Here is a 24599-nt window from a genome sequence, read left to right on the forward strand (position 1 = left end):
GATAGATAGATAGATAGATAGATAGATAGATAGATAGATAGATAGATATGCACACATATATCCCATATCCTTATATCTATCTATACATATACACACATGTGTGTGCATCCTGAATACTTATATGAGTAATTGAATACCATTTTCTCATTTCTGTAGCTACGTAGACATTATTCATATTCTGAGAATCCCAGGGGAAACACCGAGTCTGAGCAACAGCCAAGGAAAGATCTATGAAAAGACCCTCTCAAGAGCAAATCTGATCCATCTAAGTCCAGAGTTTTGGGTCATGAGTTACACATAATAAGCACATTGGACCAGTGCAAAACTGTTCTATATTAAATATAACTTAGAGTTATATAGCTCTTTAAGGTTTACAAGTCAGTTTCTCCACATCTCTGTGAGCACAGATATAATTATTTCCATTTTACAGATGGGAAACTGAAGTTCAGAGAAATAACTCCCTTGAGGTCACTCAGCCAGTATCAGAGCTGGGATTTGACTTTTGATCAGCTGACTCCAAGTCATCACCAGCTGGAGGGATCAAGGAAGGCTTCATGGAAGAGATGGCATTTGAGTTGAACTTTAAAAGGATAGACAAAAATTAAACAGGCAAAGAGCAACAAGTCATTCCAGGATTTGGGAACAAAATTAGCAAAATTACTGGGGTAGAAAAACTTTGTGTTATATAGCTACTATGGAAATTATTTGGGGAACTACACATGTACAACCTATATTGAACTGCTTATCTTCCCAGTGGGGGTGGGTAAGGAGAAAAGAAGGGAAAAAAATCTGGAACTCAAAGTTTTAAATACAAATGTCTAAAAATTTGTTTTTTACATGCAACTGGGAAATAAGATACACAGGTACTGGGGTATAGAAACCCATCTTGCCCTACTAGAAAGTTAGGGGGGTGTAATGTAATGCCAAGCAAAGGCAACTTCCCAGGTTCAAAATACCAGCATAGGTGCTCTCTATTTTATTCAGTGACAAACCAAGAACAGAGAAGATCAAAACATGACATCATTCAAAATACAGCATTTACTAAGTGTGATTAAATAATCTCCAAGGACTACCCCACCCCAGGACCTTCCAATCATTCAATCAATTACAAAGTCCCTGTTCTAAATACTTCTCCACCCCTAGGCTATACCTTAATTAAGTCCACCACAAAACCCCTCTTCTCAAATGGAGATTAGTTTCCAAACATAGGTAAAGTACCTTCATTTGTCAATCACAGAGCACAATAAGGTCAAAAGTTCCCCACCCCCAGGATCACAATTGAATCTACCCCAGAGTTACATCAAGTTTAAACACAGCACTTAATACCAAAATGGAGGTCTTTTCTTCATCTTGACACGAGGCAAGTTCTCAGCAATCTTAGTTCCTGGAGAGACAAGGCTTAGCAAGGCCATAAGATACATTGCCAGTCCCTTCATGAATTTATCCTCTGTCTGTAGAACAGTCCTAGAACCCCTGAACACATTAGCAAAGCCCTCTCCCAGGATTTCTGTAAACATACAACAAGAAAATCCTTCTTCAGGGCTTCTGAACCAACAGAAAGGCTCCCAGACCCCTGCAACAACAGCACTGTCCTTCACCAGTGGACAGTATTCATTCTGTCTGCAGGACAGTCTCCAGACCCCTGCAACAACAGCACTGTCCCTCACCAGTGGACAGTATTCACTCTCTGTCTGCAGGACAGTCTCAGGGCTTCTTAGCCAAAAGCCAGGTTCCAGGACTTCTTCAACAACAGGACTGTCTTTCACCAGTGGACAAATCTGGCAAAACAACATCAAAACAGACAGACAAAGTACCAGCAAAACAGCCATGTCTCCTCAGTCCTTGGCAGCTCAGGGGGCAGGTCTCAAAAGTCCAAGGCAATTCAAAGCGGCCACCAGCAATTCTCTTAGTTTCTCTCTCTCCACGAGGTGCTGCTTCCAAAAAGATCTTCCGCCTCTCTCTAGTGTCTCTCCAAAATCTACATCACCAGCTCCTCCCAGTTCAGGACTTTCTTTTTCACATCAACAAGCCCATCCCACAGGTGGGATTAACAAACTCTGGGTTTTAACACAATCAATTTGAAAACCAAGCCAATACAGGGGAATCTTTAATTGCCATTACTATCACAGGGGGTGATGGGGGAGGATATAAGAAAGAACAGATTGGGGGAAGGGGCATTCAGTAGGCTTGCTATTTTGGGGTGGGGGTAGGGGAAATATGGGGAGAAAAATTGTAATTCAAAATCTTGTGGAAATGAATGTTGAAAACTAAAAATTAATTAATTTTTTAACAAAAGAAAAACTTTGTGTTAGTGTATGGTTAGTTGTATCCTATAGAGGATATAGAGAAAAGGTTAGAAAGACAGAATGGCACCAGATTTTGTTGAGCCATGAATCGCTAGCAAAGACATTTAAACATTGCTAATTAGGCAACAGAGAGCCTCTGAAAAGCTTTGAGCAAGGAAATAGTATCACCAGATCTCCACATGAAGATTATTCTAGCAGTGGTATGAAAAAAAAAATGGATTAAAAGGAGAAGAGAATAAATTCAGGAAAGATTTTACATTAGTCCTTGTGGGTGTAACAAGGGCATGTGCTAAGGTGTGTTGGCAGTGGAAAAGATGAAAGGATAGATATGAGGAACATCACAAAGAATTGATCATTAATTGAACCTGAGAGATGTTAGGTATACCATAACTTCATAGTGACGTCTGTTAAAGGATATGTAGCCACTTCTCAAAATGTTTTGACATTACTTTTTGAGAATATTTTAGAACATAGAAAAATCAGAACAAATAAAATCTCGTGGAAGAAGTTATCTACGTATGTGTAGTGTTCTTTTACTAGTCCATAAGTTTAATTTTCTGCCTTCCTAACACCTAGTATTATGCCCTCCACAAAGTAAGTGCTTAATAAATGTTTATAGAATTAAATTGAATTATTTACTCATTATGATCAGCCACTTTATTCTTCCAACTTGGCTGCAAATGATATGTGCTAATTTTCCTAAATCAAATCTTCCCTAAAATGTTGATAAACATTTTGGAGAATATCATCAGCTCTGTGGGAAAAAAAAATGTTTTGATCAATGTCTTCAATTGAATTAATTCGATATTCACAATTACTTTCTTATATTCCCAGGAAACCATGAACAAGTAAGAAAAACTCAACTCTCATAAATTGATAAGTTTCACCATTGGGAGAACAAGAAAAGATCCATAAGAACAACAAGGAAGAGTCTGAGTTAAAGAGGCACTTTTACAGGAACAGTGGAGGTAAAAAGAATTTACAGTTCTACTCTAGAGTATCACTGTCAGGACCCTGGAGAGTTCTCTGGGTTAAACCACTAATCTCTGACTTCAAACAAGAAAAACTGCACTTTTTATCAATCAACATCTCCTATCTGACTCATTTACACAATTAAGAACAATAGACAATGTTCTCTTCTCTCCGTGTTCTTTTATGGAATCAAATGAGCAAATGTTTTCTAGCATGTCATTGTTTGGGTAATAGGTATTCTCCATTCATTTAATTTAAACTGTGTGGATTGTAGGCCAGTCCTTTTTTAGTTATAATTAATTTTGTTGAGAAAGTTGTTGAGAGTATGGCTATGGAAAAGTATACTATATTTGAAAGGAACAATATAGGTAAAAATGAAACAGTAGAGTATCATTGTATATTAAGATGTATATTCATGTGAGAAAATTCAAGAACAAGAGTTATAGTAAACATTTGTTTACAGACTGTTGAATAGAGAAACAAGTATTATTTCTGAAGGAACTATAATAATAAAAACATAAATGTAATACCTCACATGCATTATCTCATTCTATTTTCACAACTTTTCCGGGCAGTTAGTATCTCGTTTTACAAATGAGGAATTTGAGATTCAAAAAGGTTAAATAACTTACCCATACCCTCACAGCTGGTATCAGAGGTAGAATTCAAACCTAGTGCTCCCTGATTCTAAGTACAAGAAGCTATCTACCATGCTATACTACCTCTCAGATCACCCCAAAGCTTTGGGTAAATATAACAAACATGAAATGGCTGCATGATACCATAGTGAGAGCTAACTTCCAACTTTCCACGTATCTATTATAGTTTTCTTGACCAAAACCAAGATAACTTCATTTGCCTCAATGATAACTTTATTTTTTGAAAAGCAGAAAAAGTAACAAAGAGTATTATTATTTTGGACCTGATTCTGACCAATAAAAAGAGATTTGTTGATAATGTAGGAATGAGGGAAACCTTTAGTGATCATTCCATCTTAACATTCATGATAAAAAGAAAGAAAATCTAGTCATATTCTGACATACACCTTAGATTTTTGGATAGTAAATTTCAATGAGTTCAGAGAAAGGATATGGAAGATCCAATGGCATAAAATTCTAGGGACGGTAGTCACTCAAAACAAAACTTTAATGAAAAAAAGAGGACACCTTCTGAAGAGACAGGTGTAGATACCCAAAGAAGTCAACTACCAACTAGGAGTTTTAAAAGGCACATAAAAGATAGAAATAAAGAAAAATCATGGAGGATTAATAAAAAAGGAAATCATAGTTCTGTACAAATACTGTTAGGAGCATTAAAGTGAAAAATGCAAAAAGTTCTTTTTAAGTTATTTGGTATGCAAGATAAAAATCAAAGAGGAAAAACCACTATTTGGGTGAACAGGAAAAAGATTTGGGTTTTAAAAGTGCTTTACATCTCATTTGATCCTCATAACAACTTGCGAGGTGGATGCTATTATTTTCCTCATTTCACAGATGAGGAAATTGAGGGTGATAGATTAAGTGGTTTGCCCAAGGCCATGGAGCTAGTGTTTGAGGCAGAGAAGCTTTACTAGAGATTGTATCTCCTTGGGAAGGAAGTGCCTTTTCCAGAATTTTGTTTGAGAGGGAGAAAATAATTAAGTTATTGACTCTGTCACAAAATTTTACATTTTAAAAGAATAATGAATTAACAAAGTATCCTTCAAATAAAAGATTTAAATGAAATATTTTCCTTCTTAAAATAATTGCTTTCTTAACTTCCTAACACTTGAATTTGGAATATGCTTTGCATAAAACACATCAAATTGCTGCCTCTGTGACACTGCAAAAAAATAAAGATCTGTGCAGCTGTTAAATTAGGAAGTTTGACAGACAACAGGGAAAGATATTGGCACAGACCACAGTTTCATAAAGTAGATGCATAATTGGCTGGTTAAGTTTCAAAAAATGACCAGGAATCAATCTGCAGCAATAATGAAAGTGCATATGTGTTTGTTATAAGCATCAGAACTCATTAAATCAGTTCACTCAGTCCCTAGGAAGTTATATTTATTTTCAATTCAATTCAAATTAACAGTCACTTATAAAGTACTTAGATGTGCCAAGCTCTATGCAAAGTCTGGGCATCAATACAAAAAACAAGTTTCAATCTAAAGTAGCGACAAAGTTTTTTAGTGTTACTTTCCTTGCTAGAATTTTGCCTACCTTATTCCACTGTTGTAAAAAAAAAAAAAAAAAAAGTTTTTTTGTAAACTGTTAAGCTGTGAGCTCCCAATGTTGTTCACTGGTCTTTTTCACAAGCTTTTGCACTCAGTAGCTAGAGGGGAAAACTGAGTTGCTCTAAAACTTTACCTGTAGGTGGCAGCAGATATCCATAAACCGAACACATTTTCATTGCCTGGTCTTAGTTCTGCCTTCTTCCATGCTTCAAAAGTAATTGTCCAGCTCCTGCCTAAAGTATAAAAATAAGGAAGGAGATATTAAGAGATCATTTAGTTACTTAACCTTGATGAATTCAAGTCACTCAGCCATTTAGTCTATATGAACTCCATCCTTGGGTCCTGAACACATTTGCTAAGCTACTCATTGAAAGATCATGAATACCTGCCTTTTTCAAACTTTTACCTGTCTTTTTTCTGCAAGAAGGAAATTATTATGTCTTTAGGGAGGCCATTCTACTTTTGAATAGCTCTAATTGTTCGGAGGCTTTTCTTGAAATCAAGCCTTAATTTATCTCAACAAATTCCACCCATCGTTCCTGGTTCTGCCCTCATGAATCCAATTGCCCTTCTATATATTTGTCAGTTTATTAAAATTTTTCTTAAACTTTAGTACCCACAGCTGAACACAATGCTCCAGATAAGGTGTGAAAAAGGCAGATAACAACGAGACTATCAGCTACATATTTCTGAAAGCTATTCCCTTTCTATGCAGTCCAAAATCACATTTGCATGTTGCACTGATTACTCATATTGAGCTTGCATTCCCCTAAACACCTATTTTTTTTTTCAGAATGAGTCTATCCATGCCTTTTTTGTCTTACACTTGTAAACTTTTATTTTTTTGTGGCCAAGTTCAAGACTTTACAATTATTCCTATTGAATTTAATCTTATAAGATTCAGCTCTAGCCTGTCAAGATCTTATTAGATCTTTCATCCACTGTTAGCTAAATCTTCCAGCTTTGTAACATTTGCAAATTCTATAAGCATACTGTTCATGCCTTTATGCAAGACAATTGATAAAAATTTTAAATAGCACAGGGCCAAATAAAGATCTCTCCTCCAAGGGAGAACTCTTACCATGTTGACAATGAATTTTTAACTACTCTCTCAGTCTTTCCAGCCAACCAGTTTAGAATCTTTCTGATTACATTATCATTTAATCCATATAGCTTCATCTTTTCCACAAGGATAGTATCAAATATTTTATCAAAAGTTTTGCCAATATCTAGGTACATTATAGTCACACCATTCCGATTATTTGCTAGTCCAATAATCCTATTCAAGTTAGTCTGGCAGATATATCCATCTTTATTTATCTCTTCCTTTTCTAGATAGATGTTTGCTATCTATTGTTCCTTTCTAACCAAAAATGTGAGTGTACCTGCAACTAGTGTTAGAGGCAGTATTTATCTACTATCCAAGGTGCCTCTCACCTGGCACATAGTAAAGTGCTCTTAATAAGTGTTTAATTGACTTTAGAAACCTGTGATTACATCAGTATGTGTTTTCTTTTTATACATTAGTAGACATTTCACGAATTTCTGAGTCTTCCTCCAAATTCAGCACCTCCTATGGATAGACCTCTCTCCATTTCACTAAATTAAACCTGACAGCAACATAGTTCATTCCCAGACTTTCTAGCTTTCAAAAACCTGCCAGAGTTTACACTCTAAGGCAAAGCCTTAGAGAATACTTAAGAGAATATGAAGAACTATAAAGAGTCAAATAAGAGAACTTCAGTGTAGGTAAACATGAATAAATGAGCTCACTATGGGCAAAGCACTGTGCTAAGTACTGGGGATATAAAATAAGAAAACTCAGTATCTACCCTCAAGGAGTTCATATTCTAATGAGAAAAACAGCACATTGGAAGCTTCAACTGCAAGTTAGATAAAAAGGTCCCAAGATCCTTAGGATGCCACTGAAATGGAGAAGGGTAAAAAGTATTATGTTCCTTTTCCAAAAGGAAAAGAAAATCTAAGTTGGTGAGGTATACATAGGAATCCTTGATGCAGTTTTTACAAACACAAAACCAATCAGGAGGATTCTGACAAAAATTTAAATTAGATTTTAAAATTTTTCAACTGTAAAACAGAAGATATTAGATTCCATTTTTCCATTACAAATTACATGACAGATAACATTTTTAATAGCATTTCGAGGTTTTGCAGTTTAGGTTGTTTTATCTTTTTTTATCCTGTCAACAACGTTGGGAGATAGATACTATTCCCCATCTACAGATGAGAAAACTGAGGCAGAGTTTAAACTCATGTCTGACTCCAGGTCCAACCCTACTCATTTCGCCACGTAGGAGCCAATTAAATCTTAAATATTGGTTCGATTCCATAAGTTTCATTCCATTGGCAAGAAGAGAAGAGACAGCCAGGCCTCTGCTACTTCTACCACCCCGCCTTTCGCAAGTTAGAAAAACAAGATGATTCAGTGTTAAAGATAGCTGGTTATATACCTGGGTTGGAGGTCACGTGAGAACCTGTTAAGCCTCGCATCATACCTAAGCTATACAAACTAGTCATCATTAAAGATATCTTAGCAATAATGCAGGACCCATGTCTAACCACGCTAATAGTTGACCTTGCCCTTCCCCTCTAGGGACTTTCCCTAAGGTTCCAGTTTGCGGGTCTTCATTTACTCATTGGGCAGTGGAGTCATTTGTCTCGACCCACAGAACGAACTTGAAGAAAAACAAAATGGCTGAGTCCAAGGCATTAACTCTAAAGACTGCCCTCCCTCACCGGTTCGGTCTCAGTCATAGATTCACCCTCAGCTCACCCTCAGGAGACCTAGTGACCACGAACCAGACTATCGTAACATTGCCTCAGGACAGGAGCACTAGCGCAGCTATTGGCTACGCTAACGCCTCGCCCCGCCCCTCGTTGTGTCTGCACGCCCCACCCCCACCTCTGCGGCCTGTGATTGGCCTAGGGGTGACGTCGCTCTCTTGGGTCAACAAGTCCATGTGGGAATTTCCCAATCGGAAGTATTTGTGGAATCTCCGCGATCTAAAGGACTGAGAGTGCGCTGTCCAGCTGTGAAGGCCGGGGTGTCTGTCGGTGGACTTGGGAATGACCAGCCTGCTACCGCTCTTCTGGCGCAAGAATCTGAGGCGCCTGCCAGGCCTCCCGACCTAGACGCTACCATCACCCAGGTGTGTTTGGGATACCCTCTCCTGAAGGACGAACCTGACAATTTCTTCGTTAGTAGTAGGATTGTAGGCTCTAGAACGGGAGTGGGAGCAGGGGAGGAATCTCCAGAGAGCATCTATCCCACTTCCTGCCCTTCGTTTTAACAGAAGAGGATGGAAACTGAGGCCTAGAAAGGGAAAACTTTCCCAAAGTCACACAGACAGCTGAATTTCACCGGACTTGGTTTCAAATATCTCAAATGATATATTATTAGCGCTTTGAAAATCTGTATAAATGCTTATTATCATTATTCAAATCCCGGTTCTGTCATACCATACCTAAATAACCCTGTGAAAGGCTCTTAACCCGGGCATGGGAGGGGAGTGTAATCAATTTCCTCATATGTATAATGAGGTCATCATATTATAGGTCCCTTCCTACTCTAAATTCATAATAATCCTATGGCATATTCAATTGAAATACTAAACATGTGATAGTTAAGTGACAGAATATATGTTCGTATTTAGATCCTTTGACTCCTAATCTCTTCTATCTAGGGAGTTAAATTCTCACAGGAACTCAGCCCAGCGGCAGGGACCACTGTGAAGCAGACTCACTGGAAACTTTATTTAAAATATATATAGTCTACTTTCTCTCCCAGCGGCCGCAGGATTTACCCACCTGTGTGGGTGCGTAAAGTGTCTGATGACAAGAAGACCGAGTGAATTGTTTCACCTATCTCACCCCAAACCCAGTTCGCAGCCTTAAGAGAACTACAGCCAAGGTGGAAAGTTATTAACATTTTGGTAGTTGGATATCTGCAACTTGGGCATAACCTTGACCCTGACAGTCAGTCGCAGTGACAGTGAAGTTTGGGGGCTGCCCACTATAAGTGGTGTAATCTGGACAGCAGTCATTGAACATCCTCTGAGTCTCAGAGAGTCATGCCTGTTGAGGGGCAGCTAAAGTGGATCTTTAGGGTTGTACCAATCGGACAGCACCGTCAGCATTGGCAGCAAGATAGTAGCCAACCAGGGATCGTTAAACCTGACGAAGAAGTTCGTCAGACTGCTGATATTCAGTGCTCTTTTTACTGTTTGTAACTCTCAGCCACGATCTTCTAAACTGTTCGGCCGTGTCTTCTTTCTCTCCAACTCCGGGGTCCAGCTGGACACAGATCAAAAGCAGAGAAAGAACGTAGGAATAAGCCTTGAGGAGGCGGGGGGAGAGAATGGGAGTGAAAGTGAGCAGAAGCATCCCAGGGCAGGGGAGAACGAAAACTCTGTAATGATGATAATGACGGCAGAGGCAGCTGCTACTCTAGAAGTCTTAATCAACATTCAACAAACCCACCAACAAATTTGGAGGGAAGCTAAAGAGCCTCGGAAGAAACTGCCTAAGGATCAAACAGACACTCCCAAAGAAGAGAGGGAAGTACACGACAATGGGAATTTCAAAGGGCTGCCTCACTGGGATGTAGGGCATTCCAGTGGAACATTATTGCCCAAAGACCCCGAATTCCACCAGAAAGGGTTAAAAGATCAAAGAGGTGAGGTGGGAATTGCAACAAAATCCCAATCTTTATACACTTTTGCTATTTTTCAAAGGAAAACGATAGTCATTGCCAATCCTAGGCTGAGATAGGGAAGCAATTCAGTCTTTTCCCACCCTTCTAGATGAGGTAACTAAGAAACTGGGGTGAGGGAAGGTGGAAGGAAGGGAATTTTCAGCAACAGTAAGAGATTCAGTAGCATAGAATCTAAATCTATTTCAATCTTAAGGTCTTCAGCTTTTAACTTATACCATCTTGAATATCAGCAATAGTGTTATGAAGCTAAAACTGAAATATAAAAAGCATGTTTCCTTCAAAACCTATTATTCAGTTAGCTGACTTGAAGGAGCAAGAACAAGGTATTTCAGAGTGCAGGTATTTACAAAAATATCTCAATCAAAACTTGAATTTAGCCTTGAAGTATCTCAAGTGCCATATAAAGAACCTCAAGTCTTGAAAACCAACCAGGCTTCATTGTTCAGTCTTATTCTTCAGAGGAAGCACACCTTAGAGAGGATAAATTGCTGGATTTTAAAGCAAGTTAATAGAAGAGGCATTGCTAGAACCCAGGCCTCCTGATTCCTAGACCACTGTTTTGGACTCTATACCCTAGATCTGACAGCTTAATCCCCTTTCAAATTCTTATTTTTGTATTTGTATCCCTACCCTTTCCACCCCCTTAAAATCAAAGATACTTTATCAGTCAGAAAAAGTATTCAACTTTATTAGCAATTTCTGTGTCTTTAAGATCTTGAATAGAATTTAAATTTTATTTTCATAAACTATTTCACCTACCTTAGAGAAATTTATTTACAGTAAAGTTTATGATTTTAAATGCTGGAGAGGTGATTATGAATTAATTTTCATATCTTTTTTTCCTTTCAGGGAGTCACAACTAAAATTTGAGAAGGTGGTAGCTTTATTTGTCAGGGTGATTGATTATTCCCCATAGTGTCATGTAAGATGAATTTTGTTAAACTTCTTGTTGAACAAGTCAAGTAAAACCCACTTTTGTCTCTTTTTTGTCCTTCTTCAGTAACTTTTTCTAAAATGTCTCTTTCCATATTCCTTTAGCCAATCAAGCTACTTAATTCTTGATGTGGGGGGGGGAGAGAAAACCTTTGAAAATAATTATGGTATTAGAATCAACCTTCCCCATACAACTGTGTTAATTTCTCTTTTCAAGGAATTCAGTGCATTTAGCAAAACAAAGAAGAAAAAAGTAAACCCAGAAAAGCAAAGAAAACCATGACTTATAATATGGTTATGATTTGTAAATTGTAGGTGTCATAGATTACAAAATATATCAAATATCCGAAATAACCTGTTGTTCAAAGTTATAAAATGTTAAGAAATTTTAATAAACAGAAACATGAGAAAAACAAGTCAGTAGAAACACGCTTTTTTTTTCAAGTGCTTTAGCAAGAAGGTTGATGTTGCCATATAGTATTGAGAGTACTCAATAAGAATTGTGTAGAAATTTTAAATGTTATCTAAACAGTTTCCCTCAATTTTGTGCCCTTGAATTCTACCCAAAGTTCAAGCCATGCTTTGAGTCAGCATCCATCCAAAGCTACAACTTATGAGCCCTGACAAATGTTTTCTCTTTTGTCAGAATAAAACAATAAACCAGAGGACACAGTCATTCCAAGCAAGCATTATTTAATTAAACAGAATAGCAAGGCAAAAAACAAGAAATTCTCCTCCAGCCTTCCCAACTGCTCCCTCACCTTACACATAGGACTTTAAGATCCCACAGATTCTCATATCAATTGGAGAGGCAATCATTCATGAGGAACACATATGGGAGAGGGAACAGATATAAAGGAACACATGTAATCAGGGTAACTTAAGCTCCTAGAGATGGAAAATTTCTCTGCCTATAAGCTGTCACTAATGATGATATCTGTCTGTCTGGAAATGTCATTTAATATGCCGAGTGCTGTCTTTTCCACTGAGCTGGGAGTTGCTAGTGTCATTTGTTGGACTATTTCTCCACTGTACTGCCATCTTTTGGTCATCTGATGAATCACAGCTGCTAACTGATCTTTGCAGGGAAAAAGTCAATCGACTATTTTGTAAATATAACCAATAGTATCAATAATATTCTGTACAGGAGGCCAGGTAGCACAGTGAGTAAGAGCTCTGGCCCCAGAGTAGGGGAGACCTGGGATCGGTTCCTGCCTCAGATACTTAACACCCACACAAAATAACTGGTTGTGTAACCTTAAGCAAGCTACTTAACCCCAATTGCTTTAAATACACACATATATATATATATATATATATATATATATTATTTTTTCTGTATATTTTCTAAGTCAAGATGTGAGTGATAAAGAGTAAAGCTATTAAGGAGTTAGCATTAACAAGATTTGGCAATTAACTAGATGTAGAGAGGAAAGATCAGAAACTTGGGGGTCCATCCACAATTACACGGATGATGATCTGGCTAAGGAGCAATCAGGCAGATTGGAGGAAAACCAAAAGAAATCAGTGTCATGAAAATGCAGAAAGGAGAAAGTGTGCAAGAGCATAACATGCTCAACAATTTCAAATGCCAGAGATGCCAAGAAGGAAAGGGCCTGAGAAAGGCCAATTTGACATTTAAGAGATTAATGGTAATTTTGGAGAAAGCAATTTCAGAGATGTAAGAAACTGTATTGCATAGGATTCAGAAGAGGAAGTGGAGGCAATGGGTATAAACTACTGTGAGTCCTTAAAATAAGATTATATAAACAACACAAATTATTACACATCAGGGACACTATTAGGATAGTTTCAACAAAAATTAAAGAGGATCTGAACTAGATAGAGTCTTGGAGAGGAGAGTGATGAAGAAGAAAGCTTCATTGAGTTAGGAGTTTAGTTGTGAAAGAAAAGAGAGATAAAGGGTGATATCTTGAGAGGATGATAGGATGTAATGAGAGAGTTGTCTCAGGATGGGGAAGACAAGCATCAAGAAAGGAAGCAGTAGATAAGGAGATGCTAAAGATTAGGGCAGGGATAACAGTAGGAACAATCTGCTGGAAAAGATGGAAGGAGATGGGAATCAATGAAGGGCTGGCCTTGGTGAGGAGAAGGGTCACCTCTTCATTAGAGACTAGGGTGCAGATAGAGACTGCTTTCCAACTTTCCCAACTATTTTTACCAAATAATGAATTATCTCCAAAGCTTAAGTCTTTACATTTGTCAAATATAAGGTTGCTATACTCATTTGCTGCTGTAAATTCTATGTCTATTCTGTTCCACTGATTTACCTTTTTATTTCTTAGCCAGTATCAGAAAGCTCTGATAATTACTGCCATATAATATAATTTTAAGATCTGGTACTGCTAAGTCTCCTTCCTTTACATTTTTTTCATTAGTTCTTCTAGATGCAGCTGGACTCAAACAATGAACATTTCTTAGTCACAGTAAAGAAGGAGGGTTGCTAACCCTTATTATCAATTTCCCTACAATCATGTTTACTCCTTTCTATGATACCAGCCTTCCTATTATCTATAGTCCCTAAAAGTATAAAAGAGAATTTCCCCCCTAATTTGGGATCTTCATTTTGCTGAGAAAGCTGAGGTCTTATTAGTAAATTCATGCTTTACTAAATCAAACATGCTTGAACCTTTGTAGAGTTTACAGTAATTTCAATTACAACACTACTAACCTTCTAGTCTAATAAAGCAGAGAGAGATGGGAATTACAGAGGTTAAAACAATTATCAAAACAAAAGTAGTGAAAGGAGGCCAGAAATCACCTGGGTCATCTTGTAAAACAGATATGAACACCAAGGGCAACACCAAATTAAATAAAAGGTCAGCTGCAAAACAACACAGAGATAATGACTAACTGATAGACTGAGCTCTTCTCAGCAATGCAAGGTTATAAGACAACTCCAAAAGACTCATGATAGAGAAAGAGTCATCCAGAGAAATAATTACACAATCTGACTGCAGATTGAAGCAAACTACTTGCTTTCTCTCTTTTTAATTTTGTTTTGTTTCTTCTTTCTCGTTCATTCCATTGGTTATAATTCTTCTTTACAACTTGACTATGTTTAATGTGAAGGTATATGTAGAACCTATATCAGATTGCATGATGCCTTGGGGGGTAGGGGGATAAGAAGGGAGGGGGATAAAATTTGGAACTCAAAAACTTGTGGAACTGAATGTTGTTAGCTGAAAGTAAATAAATTTAAAAGAAAAAAAACCTAGTCAAAGACAAAAAAAACCCAACAACACAGAGAATGATAACTAGATTAGAAGCCATATCACTTAACAAATAGTGAAAAACAATGGTGGAAGCAACTAAGCAGAATGACATTAGTTAAGCCATATTAATCCAAAAACGTGTATAGATGAAAGTGGAAAAAGGGTAACAAAGATATATGAAATGGAATAGCTCTATCAGAAATTCTATATTGACTTATTCACATATTGACAATATTATAATCACCACCTAATGAATCTTACCATCTAAGTACTCTATATGCTTTGTAAAGAAATGGAAATAACGCTGAGTAAAGAAAAGTAGGAAAAATAGCTAGAACTGGCCTTCATGCTGGACTGGAGCCAGTTCTATCTTAATTCAGTGTGAGCATTTATACCTCCAAAATTGACAGTCACTACAAATCAGGACTTAATTTATTGTTTTGTTGATTGTCTAAATTTAAGAAAGTCTACCTTAGAGCATTTATCAGCCTATCCATATATTGCTTTTCAAACACTTCTTAAGCTCAGCAAATGATGATATCACCGTACTGGATACTTAGCAATTATTGGCTAATAATCATAATCATAATAACAATAACTGGTATTTATATAGTGCTTTAAAGTCTGCAAAATGCTTTAAATCTATTATCTCACTTGAACCTCACAATGCCCGTGGAGGTGACATAATTGTATAGGCGGTGACATAATTGTATAGGCCTTGGGCACGAATTTCCAACTTCATCAAAAAGGATATGATTCCAAATGAATGGTAAATACCACTGATAGTGATATTATCCTGAAAAGGTGACCAAGAAGACCATAACAACTAGGGCACACATGCCTCATTTCTCATCTCTAAAAAAATCTTTATGAGAATATAGCTATGCATAAGGGAATAGGCTGGCCTTCATGTATTATTTTCTGGAGGTGCTTTGGATTAGTGCTTTGTTTTCTGTTTTCAGAAATTATGGACAGTTTCCTTATATTATTTCTTGCATTAGGGTATTCAGGCTTTTTGACTTGGAGTATTCTTCTGGGAGACCTATAATCCTTAAGTTGGCCCCATGCACTCTAACTTCATGATCAATAAATTTTGTTTGTATGGATATCATGTTTCCTTTTAACACCATTGCCTTTTGCTTCTTTTCTTTGAGATTGTCCTTCACTACCATATATTTGTATTCCCAGTTATTTCTCTCCTTCATTTCTTTGGTAAGATTTGCCACCATGGATTCAAATTCTTCTACTCACTAATTATTTCTGTTGTGTCATATTCCCTTAGGTCTATTACAGGGCAGGAAAGATCTTCAAATTCCCATTACCATTAGAATCTTTCAGGAGTATCCTGCTTTATATAGTTGGATGCTCTCTTGGGAGTCCTTAGATTCCTCTGCCTCCACATATTGATTCATTTTCTTTTGTCTTGAAATATTTATTCATGGGTGCCTTGACTTTTTTTTTAGTTGATTTGGAGACCATATTCCCTTTTGTTATTAATATCTTCCCTGTTGGTTTATCTGCTTATCCTCAAGACCTTCAACTGGATTTTCTTCCTCCTGAGATATTTGGTAATTTCAGTCTTTTTTCCTTATTTTTTGCTACTACTTTATTACTTCTTCCCCTTTGATAGCAATTTCCCTGTAGACTGGACCTCAAAGCCATTTAGCTCCTCTCAGAGTAAGCAATTTACATTTCATCTTCATCAGTCAGGTATAGCTCACACCTATATTCTCCTCAAAATGGGTAACAGAGTCTCTTCTTGAAAGGCACTCAGTACATGTATAATATAATATCTGGTATACTATAGTGTTTTGAGATGTTTTTTCCCCTCTACCACAGTGACTAGGGCAGCTAGGTGGCACAGTGGATAGAGTGCCAGACCTAAGGGAGTTAGGAAGATTCATCTTCCTAATTTCAAATCTGACCTCAGACACTTACTAGCTGTGTGACCCTGGGCAAATCACCTAACCCTGTTTGTCTCAGTTCCTAAACTGTAAAATGAGTTGGAAGAGGAAATGGCAAGCCATTCCAGCATCTTTGCCAAGAAAATCTCAAATGAGGTCATGAGGAGATTGGACATGACTGAAAGTAATTGAACAGTGAACCATGGTGACTAAGATTCAAAAGACTCACAGATGTATGATAACACATACACAAACTTAAAGTACATCAATTGACCCATCATACTCCTCCTTAGAGGTAAAAGTGTTTAGTGGGACTAAGAAATAGATACTTCACTTTTATATTTATCTCAGGCCTGTACTGTATGAGCATCTTATATGGTGGGGATCTCCTGGATAGCCAGGGTATGGGTCTCTTTAGTTCATCAGGTTCAGTCTGATCCTGTCTGTAGTCACTTCCAAGAAACATATTGTTGCAGAAATCACCTACTTCTGGGCAGCTGGCACCTGATTCTGGAACTATGGTAATCTCAAATTTTATTGCCAACTCTGAATATATCCATTTCTTAGAACTGCGGATTGCTGGCCTTTACTCTGGGAAGAAAACAAAAAGAAAAAAAAACTAGTCTGGGATTAGAGTTCTCCTAGGCAAGCACATGTTTTCTCTATCATGTACTTGTAAAAAAGAAACAAGCATTTAGTAAGCACCTACTGTATGCTGTACTATATACATTGTATTATGAACACTTTACAAATGATATCTCATTTGATCTTTGTAACAACCCTGGGAGGTAGGTGCTATTGTTATTATTCCCATTTTACAGTTGAGGAAACTGAGACAGACAGAGGTTAAGTGATTTGCCCAGGCACACAATAACACAGTGTCTAACACAGAAGTTGAACTTGGGTCTTCCTGATTCCAGGCCCAGGGACTCAGCCTATTGTGCCACCTAGCTGCCTCTATTGGTGGGAAAGGGAGGTGGAGACAAGAGAGGAATCCCTTCCCCTACTTTGGTAGAAGTCCAAGGGAATGAAAACACTGGAAAAGAGAGTGAAAACTGTTTTTCCTCAACTCTTCCATTAATCCACAGCTTGGGTGGCTCTTTAGGCTCAGTTGGCCAATCATTTTCAACACAACCACACTCAGGGATCAATCAGAAATGTCATCCCAAATCACAGTTCCTTCAGCACTAAGCTAGAGCAATTATTCAGTTCTTAAAAAAATGTTCCCTTTCTGACAAAAGTCTATGCTTTGTACTTTATCAAGTGGATTGGGAAACTTAATTGATATTGATCTACAATCCCATCTACAAATGTAGCATTAGCATACTTCAATGAATCTGTGATCTCACTGATAAGAATATTTCCTCCAGTTACAAAGATCACAATCCATTCACAACTCACCCTATCAGACTCTTGTCCATGTCCTTTCATAAATTTTCCATGAGGGTTCTTACTAAAACCACTGGGGGCCTTCCTCAAATTCTCTTGACACATTTTTACAAATTTTTTTTCCCCCGTTGTCAGTGTGGATTCACTATTGTGAATTCTGCTTAAAATTAATGCCATTCAAACAGGAATAAGGAATTCATGAAGATGGTGAGAGCTCAATCAAGGAAAGCTTTTGGAGCAGGGAGATTGTGAGCCTTTGAATTTTAGAATAGTCTAAGTCTGGGGAACTATTTCCAGCAATAGGTTCCTGAAGCATTTGGATCAGATTTATGATCCTAAACTATGGTCTCAAATAGAGTGGTAGTATCTTTTTAATTTTTCTCAAATATTAAAAATACTGAATTTCCAGTTCACTTTGAATGACTAAAAAGTCAATGGAACTAATTGCTTAGTTAAGCACTTATTGTTTATAGATAATAGTTGAAGGTGAAAGTTTCCTCTACAAAGAGGGAAATATATGGTATTTCAATTATTTTACAAGTTATTTTGCAATCCTCAGTGCTTTGCCTATTTTGTTTCATTTATTTTTACTATACATTTGTGTAACTCTGATACTCTTGCACTCATTAGATTCTCAGCAGATTAGACAGTTTATTAGTTTGACTCAAAATACAAATGAATCAGGAACAGAAATCAAGCTCATTGACTTATAGTATGAAGACTCTATGTCTTTCAACATCTGTCCTCCATAATTTCTGAGAAGTTACCTAGAGTGATTCACCAGTTCTTTAGGTATCCTGGAATTTAGTTAATCTGACTGTGGTACCTTGAACCTATTGTACATACTATCTTACTTGTCTCAGATTTCAACATCCTCTTAGCCATTTTTATTTTTGTCATTCCCAATCCACAGATCATTCTCTTTGGGAATGGGGAAATAAAGCAAAATAAAACTTTTGTCTTTTTTGTGTGTTTCATTATCACCATCTTATCCATTTTAGAACAAAGGACTTATCCTTTCTATGCTCTTCTTCCTGCCCCCCAATATACCTTAAAAAGATTTTTTGGGAGTTCATTTTTAGTCCAAGAATCCAGCCCAGTAATTCTGAGTCGAGGATTCAACTAGTAGTGGTGCTGCTTTTGGATGTGGACTTGATAGGATGAATTCCATGCAGAAATTGTGATAAGTCTGAGTCCACTTACCTCAGAGACTGAGATAATATAGGAGAGAGTATGTCCTCCAAGGTATTGAGGGAAAATCTTTGTATTTTTGCCCTTGCCATGTTTTTAAAGTAAATATCTCTTTGTAAGAGATAGATAATTGATTTAAAAATATATAAATGGAATTAAGGTGCTAGTATTTGGCCCCTACAGTGAAGGGAACACAACTAGTGGGATCTCAAGCCAATAGTTTTAGCAAAGAGACACTCCAACCCCTTAGGAATACTCCTAACACTCCAAGAGGGAGATGTAGTAAGTAATCTGACTGGAATATTGAACCCAGAGCATATTCATTATAGTGGTATTTGTGTAAATAAAGTTATCAGCCATGATGTGAAAATAGAAATGGCAACATTTGGCAACTGTTTGAAAATGGTGGGGTAAGAGAGTGAGTTAAAGATAATGCAAAGACTACTAACCATGTAGACTAAGAGAATGATGGTTTCTTCAAGAGAAAATAAGGAAATTTGGAAGATGAATGGGTTTGTGATGAAAAATAATAAACTCTCTTTTGGACATGTTGAGTTTGAGATGTCTCTGGAACATCCAGTTTGACATGTCTAATAAGCAATTGGTGATACAGGATTGAAGTTCAGGGAAGACTAGGGTTGGACATATAAATCTAGGAGTCTTTGGCATAGAAATGACAATTAAACCCATGGGAATATTTGAGGTTACCAAAAAAAAGTAAGGGACCTAGATCAGCACCTTGGGGAGCACCCCACATTTAAGGGGTATAATCTGGATGATGATTCAGAAAAGGAGACTGAAAAAGGAACATTCAGGTGGTTGGAGAGAGTAGTGTCAGAAAATCCCAGTGAAAAGAAAATATCCAGAAGGAGAAGGTGGTCAATGATGTCAAATGAAGCAAAAAAGGTTTAGAAGGGTGAGGACTAAGAAAAGGCCATAAGATTTGGCAATTAAGAAATTACTGGTAACTGTAGAGAGAGCAGTTTCATTCAAAGAATGAGGTGAGAAGCCAAACTGTAAAGGATTGCTGAATGAAGGAGGAGGAAGAAAGTGGAGATTGTGAGTGTAAAAAACTTTTTCTAGGAATTTAACTGAGAAAGGGATGTTATATCTATAGGATGATAGCTTAAAGGGATGGTAACATCTAGCAAAGGTTTTTATTTTTTTTAAGGATGTGGGATATTTAGGTATGTTTGAATATAATAGGGAAGAACTAATAGGGAGAGAGACAGAGAATTTAAGAAAGTATGAAGTTGAGGTTGCAATCTTCTGGAGAAGACAAAAGCAAATGGAATTAAGTGTACATATAAATTAGCTGGCCTTGATAAGGAAAAGGGCCATGTCATTATCAGAAACTGGGGAGAAAAAGAAGTACAGGGTTTTATCAAGGGATTTTAAGAAAACAAATGGAGAAGAGGGGATTCACATCAAATAGCCCTAATTTTTTAGTAAAGGAGGCAAGGTCTTCAGCTGAGGTGGATTGGGAGTGAAAGTGTGGGAGGTTTGAAGAGAGAAAAGAAACTTTTGGGGAAAGTGAGGTAAGAAATCAATTAGGAAAAAATTTTAAAAAATTGACTTCCTCCAGTTCCATTTAGGAACACATCCCTTTTGACAGGGGATGACTGTATTATAAAGGACAGATTTTAGAGTGGAGGACAATGTAGTGTGGAATTGGCTAACTATGAGGTAAAGATGAGAAAGGGAGGGGATTGAAGTCAGAGCAAGGGTAATGTCATAAAAAAAATACTCATGAGGGAAGGAGATGTTGGAAATCTCAATGAGAACAAATAATGGGTTTAGAAGTAGGGACCTTGTGGTATCTGGCTTTGTAGATATAAGTAGGCGGGTTTTTCCCTTCCCCTCAATTTTCAACTTTAAGCTTTTTTGACCAACTTTCTAAGACTTTAGCCAAATATATTTTACCATGTTTCATTACATATATTCCATAATTGCTATATTATAAACTATGTTCCAGAAATCTGTTATCAAAAACCATTTTATTTAAACTAACTCTTCACTTCTCACATTTGCCCTTCTTTTTTGAATTCTTGCCTTCAAGTGACATTGCTCATGCAAATACTACCTGTATTCTTAAGGACTTCAGTTTCTTGTGGAGCTCTTAATATCCACAGCAGTGCTTTTTCATTTAAGGTATCTTTTGTCCCCAAAGCAGAGTGGTTTGATAGGCACTAGACATTAGACAAAGCAAAAAAAAAAGTTACCAAGGTAATGGGGGTAAGAAGCACACAAATTATGACGCAAGAGATATTTGCAATAGAGAAATTCAAGCAAAGTAATATGATAAATTTGAAGAATTTACTTACAATGAAAGTCACTACAACTGTCTCAAAATCTTTTAAGAAGAAATTAATAACTATGTAGAAAACATGACAAAATAAGTTATATGGAGAGCCTAAGAACCTGACCTAAATTGACTGCAACGGCAGTTTTATACAAAGTATCTGGGGTGTGCATAATCTGTGCATGTGTGAAAGCCTCTAGCCAAACCACTTAATGTTGTGTTTTTCTGAATAAATAAATTTTCTGGGTTTAAGCAGATTCTCCTTCCTTGGCTACTTATATGAAAAAGATGATCCTGAACTGACAACAAGGATTCACCCACTGACATTCCTCAATGTGAAAACCAGCATGTCACACCTTGCTGTCTTCTAACACTCAGGCTAGACTAATTATTCTGACATCCCTCCTCAGGTGTATTTTTGTCAAGCCTGGTCCTGTCCTGACACTTGCCTTGTCTACTCTATCTCCCTCTCCACTATTTTTAGACTGTCAAAATGAGTTGATTTTCTGAACAGAACAATGTGATTATCAAGGTTCATAACATCTGGCCTGAATTTCTGAGAGATGCAAAATGTCCCTTTTCCCTGCACAGCTTCATATAACTATTAAGCAAATCCATGCCCTGTTGAGTCACATGATACATCCAGTTAAAATTGCATATATTTTATGTTCTTTGCACTTGCATCTCAAAATGTAGCTTTAAATTACTTGGAGGGAGAATAAGGGAGGGAGAAAGAACATTACAAATGCAGTTAAATAGCCCAAGTTTTAATTCTCAAGTTTCATATTTTAGTTAGGTTTCATGTCTCTGAAAAAGAAATTCTTCCCTTTTTTTCTACTATCTCTGATCTTTGGTTTTAGATGAGGATAGCTGCAGCATGAAATTTCCAGGGAATGTTATACAGCATTTTGATGTGTGATGAATGAGGTCCTCATGTGTAGCACAGCTTCAGATGCCAGTTGCTGAGGAACTCAGGAGAGCCCATCAGGGTGTAATCTACCCCTTTTATCCATATCTTTGGGGCTTGCTAAAAAAATATTATGGGAGCTTCAACAAGAAGACAAATTTGAGAAGTTAAAAGGAAGATATATGAGAACAAGAATGTATTTCTGGACCATAATTTGTAAGAATAATGGCCAGTGATGAAATATGATTATATGTACATATATATGTATACATATATGTACACATATATATACCATATGTATTTGTTTAGAGGAATGAAGGTTTTGTTCATAAACCTGTTTGCTTTTATTGCTCTTGCTTATCCCCTTGGGCTGACATGGCAGAGCCCAAGGAACTGAATGATCTCTAGTGCAGATTGGATTCTCTGGAGATTATTCAGATTATTTTTTCACTTTGGGGGGAAAACAGATTTGCAGAAAAGTTTCTCAACAAGCTTTAGTTAAAAAATGATACACTTGCACATTAAGTGAAGATAAATAGAAAACAGTAAACTTTACATTTTGGGCATCAACAACTGGGGCCAGTTAGGATTTGGATCAAAGACAACAATCAGCAAACCAACTTGTGGAAAACTTGAAAAAGAAAAAACTGCTGCATGAGGAAAGAACTACCCCTTGGTATACACAGAAGGAAATGTGTATGCAGATTGACTTAATAGTTAAGGGCAGTTAGACTTAGTAATACTGAAGATAGAACTACTTTTTATCCAGTGTTTTAAAATGTGACACGGACTAATTAGCTATCTGCTGGATCCAATGCTTTTACTTCACTAGTTGAGGTCAGGGAACTTTTTTATGTAGGGTGGCAATTCTGAAGGACAAATTAGTCTAATAGATGAATCTAATCTGTCCCTTTGTCAAGTGTTAATTAGAAATTACCTACCTCCTGGATCTCTTATGGATATTACCATTCAGTCTTTGTCATAATAGACAACAAACTCGAAACATTTGGAAAACCAGAGAATGAAAAGATAGGTCTGTCACCTGAGCAACTGAAAAATCACAGAATTCCCCAAATGGTTCTTGGAATTCCAGGAAAGGTGAATCAATTGACTTACAGTGAAAGGCATACAGGAGCTTTAACAGAAGAAGGCTTATATACATTTGGTCTTGGAAAGTTTGGTCAACTGAGTCCTGGCACTTTTTAAAAACTTCAGTACCAAAGGTTATTGAACATCAGAAAACCATTCAGCTTTAATATCAGATACAGGCTATGTATATATATTTGGAGATGGCTGACAGGGAAAATTAGGACTGGACAGTAGAATTTTACCAATCAGTTTACCCACATTATGATCCAATTTTTCAAGGTGTATAGTCTATCTCATTGCTTGCAGTGGATGCCCTATTCTAGTTTTTGCCACTCTGAAGCTCAAGAAATCTTAAGAGATTACAGAAGAAAAAGTAAATTATAGTGATTTGACAGTAGTTTCTTCTCAAGGCAATGATCAGCCATCAATGATGCAGCCACACTACACTGAACATTATTAGTAAGGTCATAGAAAAGAGAGAGGAAAAATTCACCAGAAAAGCTTGGTCAAGAGACAAAACTCCCATTGGAAGTTCCTTTAAAATATTATTACATTCCTCTAACAATACATTCCATCTCAGATTCCCTATAAACAACTGTCCTGATACAAATACAAGTAATAAAAATGATACTGTACAGTTAACTGAATCAGATGAACCAACTCAAGGGAAAGAAGGAGTCCTTCAGCAGCAAAGTCAGAGTATGAAAATGAACCAAGAAGCCTTGAAGACACCACTGATGTCCTAAATATAAAACAGATAATGAACTCGAATTTCAAGGATTAATCTTTCAAGACTGACACCAATTCAAAAACAAAAAGATTTTAAGAAGATTCAGATGAAGAAACAGAAATATCTAGATGACAGGAACACAGAAGCTAATTATGAATAAACACATAGAGTAAAACGAAAAAAAAAATAGATAGAAGGGAACAAAAACTGTGAGAGCAGCAATGAAACAAAAACATAAAGAAAGAATGACACCATGGTTGAAGCCATTAAAAACAAGAAAAAATTGAACAAGATGAACAAATCATTCAAGACTACAATGAAAATCAAAGAGGAAACACAAGTGAATTTATACCATGCAATTCAGAAGCCCAGGAACATTATATAGTAGCACCAAATAGACTACTTTAAAAATCATGGAAAAAAATCAATGATAAGTAAAAAATGTGCAGAGTATTCTTGAAACAAAGTCTAATGGTACAACTGAAGAAGCAAAAGCAATAGATCAAGCAAATAATGTTAAAGAAAAAAAATGAAAACCAAAACCACATAGGGCCAAGTTATATGTGAACTCAATCAGCTAATCATGAAAGCCAAAGCTAAGTACAATTCTATCAATACATATTGTTTATGGTTTCCAAGCACATATTGAAAGTTATACTTAAGGGGTGGCCAGGTGGCTCAGGGAGT

At 36.9% G+C, this 24599-nt stretch overlaps 1 long non-coding RNA gene and 1 pseudogene across 1 annotated transcript; both read left to right on the top strand.

The window, feature by feature from the left end:
- Positions 1-8443: 8443 nt before the first annotated feature.
- On the top strand, positions 8444-11580 carry LOC138152892 (uncharacterized). The gene is made up of 2 exons (XR_011166222.1): positions 8444-8666; positions 9201-11580. It is a non-coding gene; the product is annotated as an uncharacterized lncRNA (long non-coding RNA).
- Positions 11581-21137: 9557 nt separating this feature from the next.
- On the top strand, positions 21138-24072 carry LOC138153184 (X-linked retinitis pigmentosa GTPase regulator pseudogene; annotated as a pseudogene).
- The last annotated feature ends 527 nt before the right edge of the window (positions 24073-24599 follow it).

The sequence above is a fragment of the Petaurus breviceps genome, unplaced genomic scaffold (assembly GCF_028583685.1).
Source record: "Petaurus breviceps papuanus isolate PSGF00001 unplaced genomic scaffold, PetGlider_PUasm1.0 90977, whole genome shotgun sequence".
Lineage (NCBI taxonomy): Eukaryota > Metazoa > Chordata > Mammalia > Diprotodontia > Petauridae > Petaurus > Petaurus breviceps.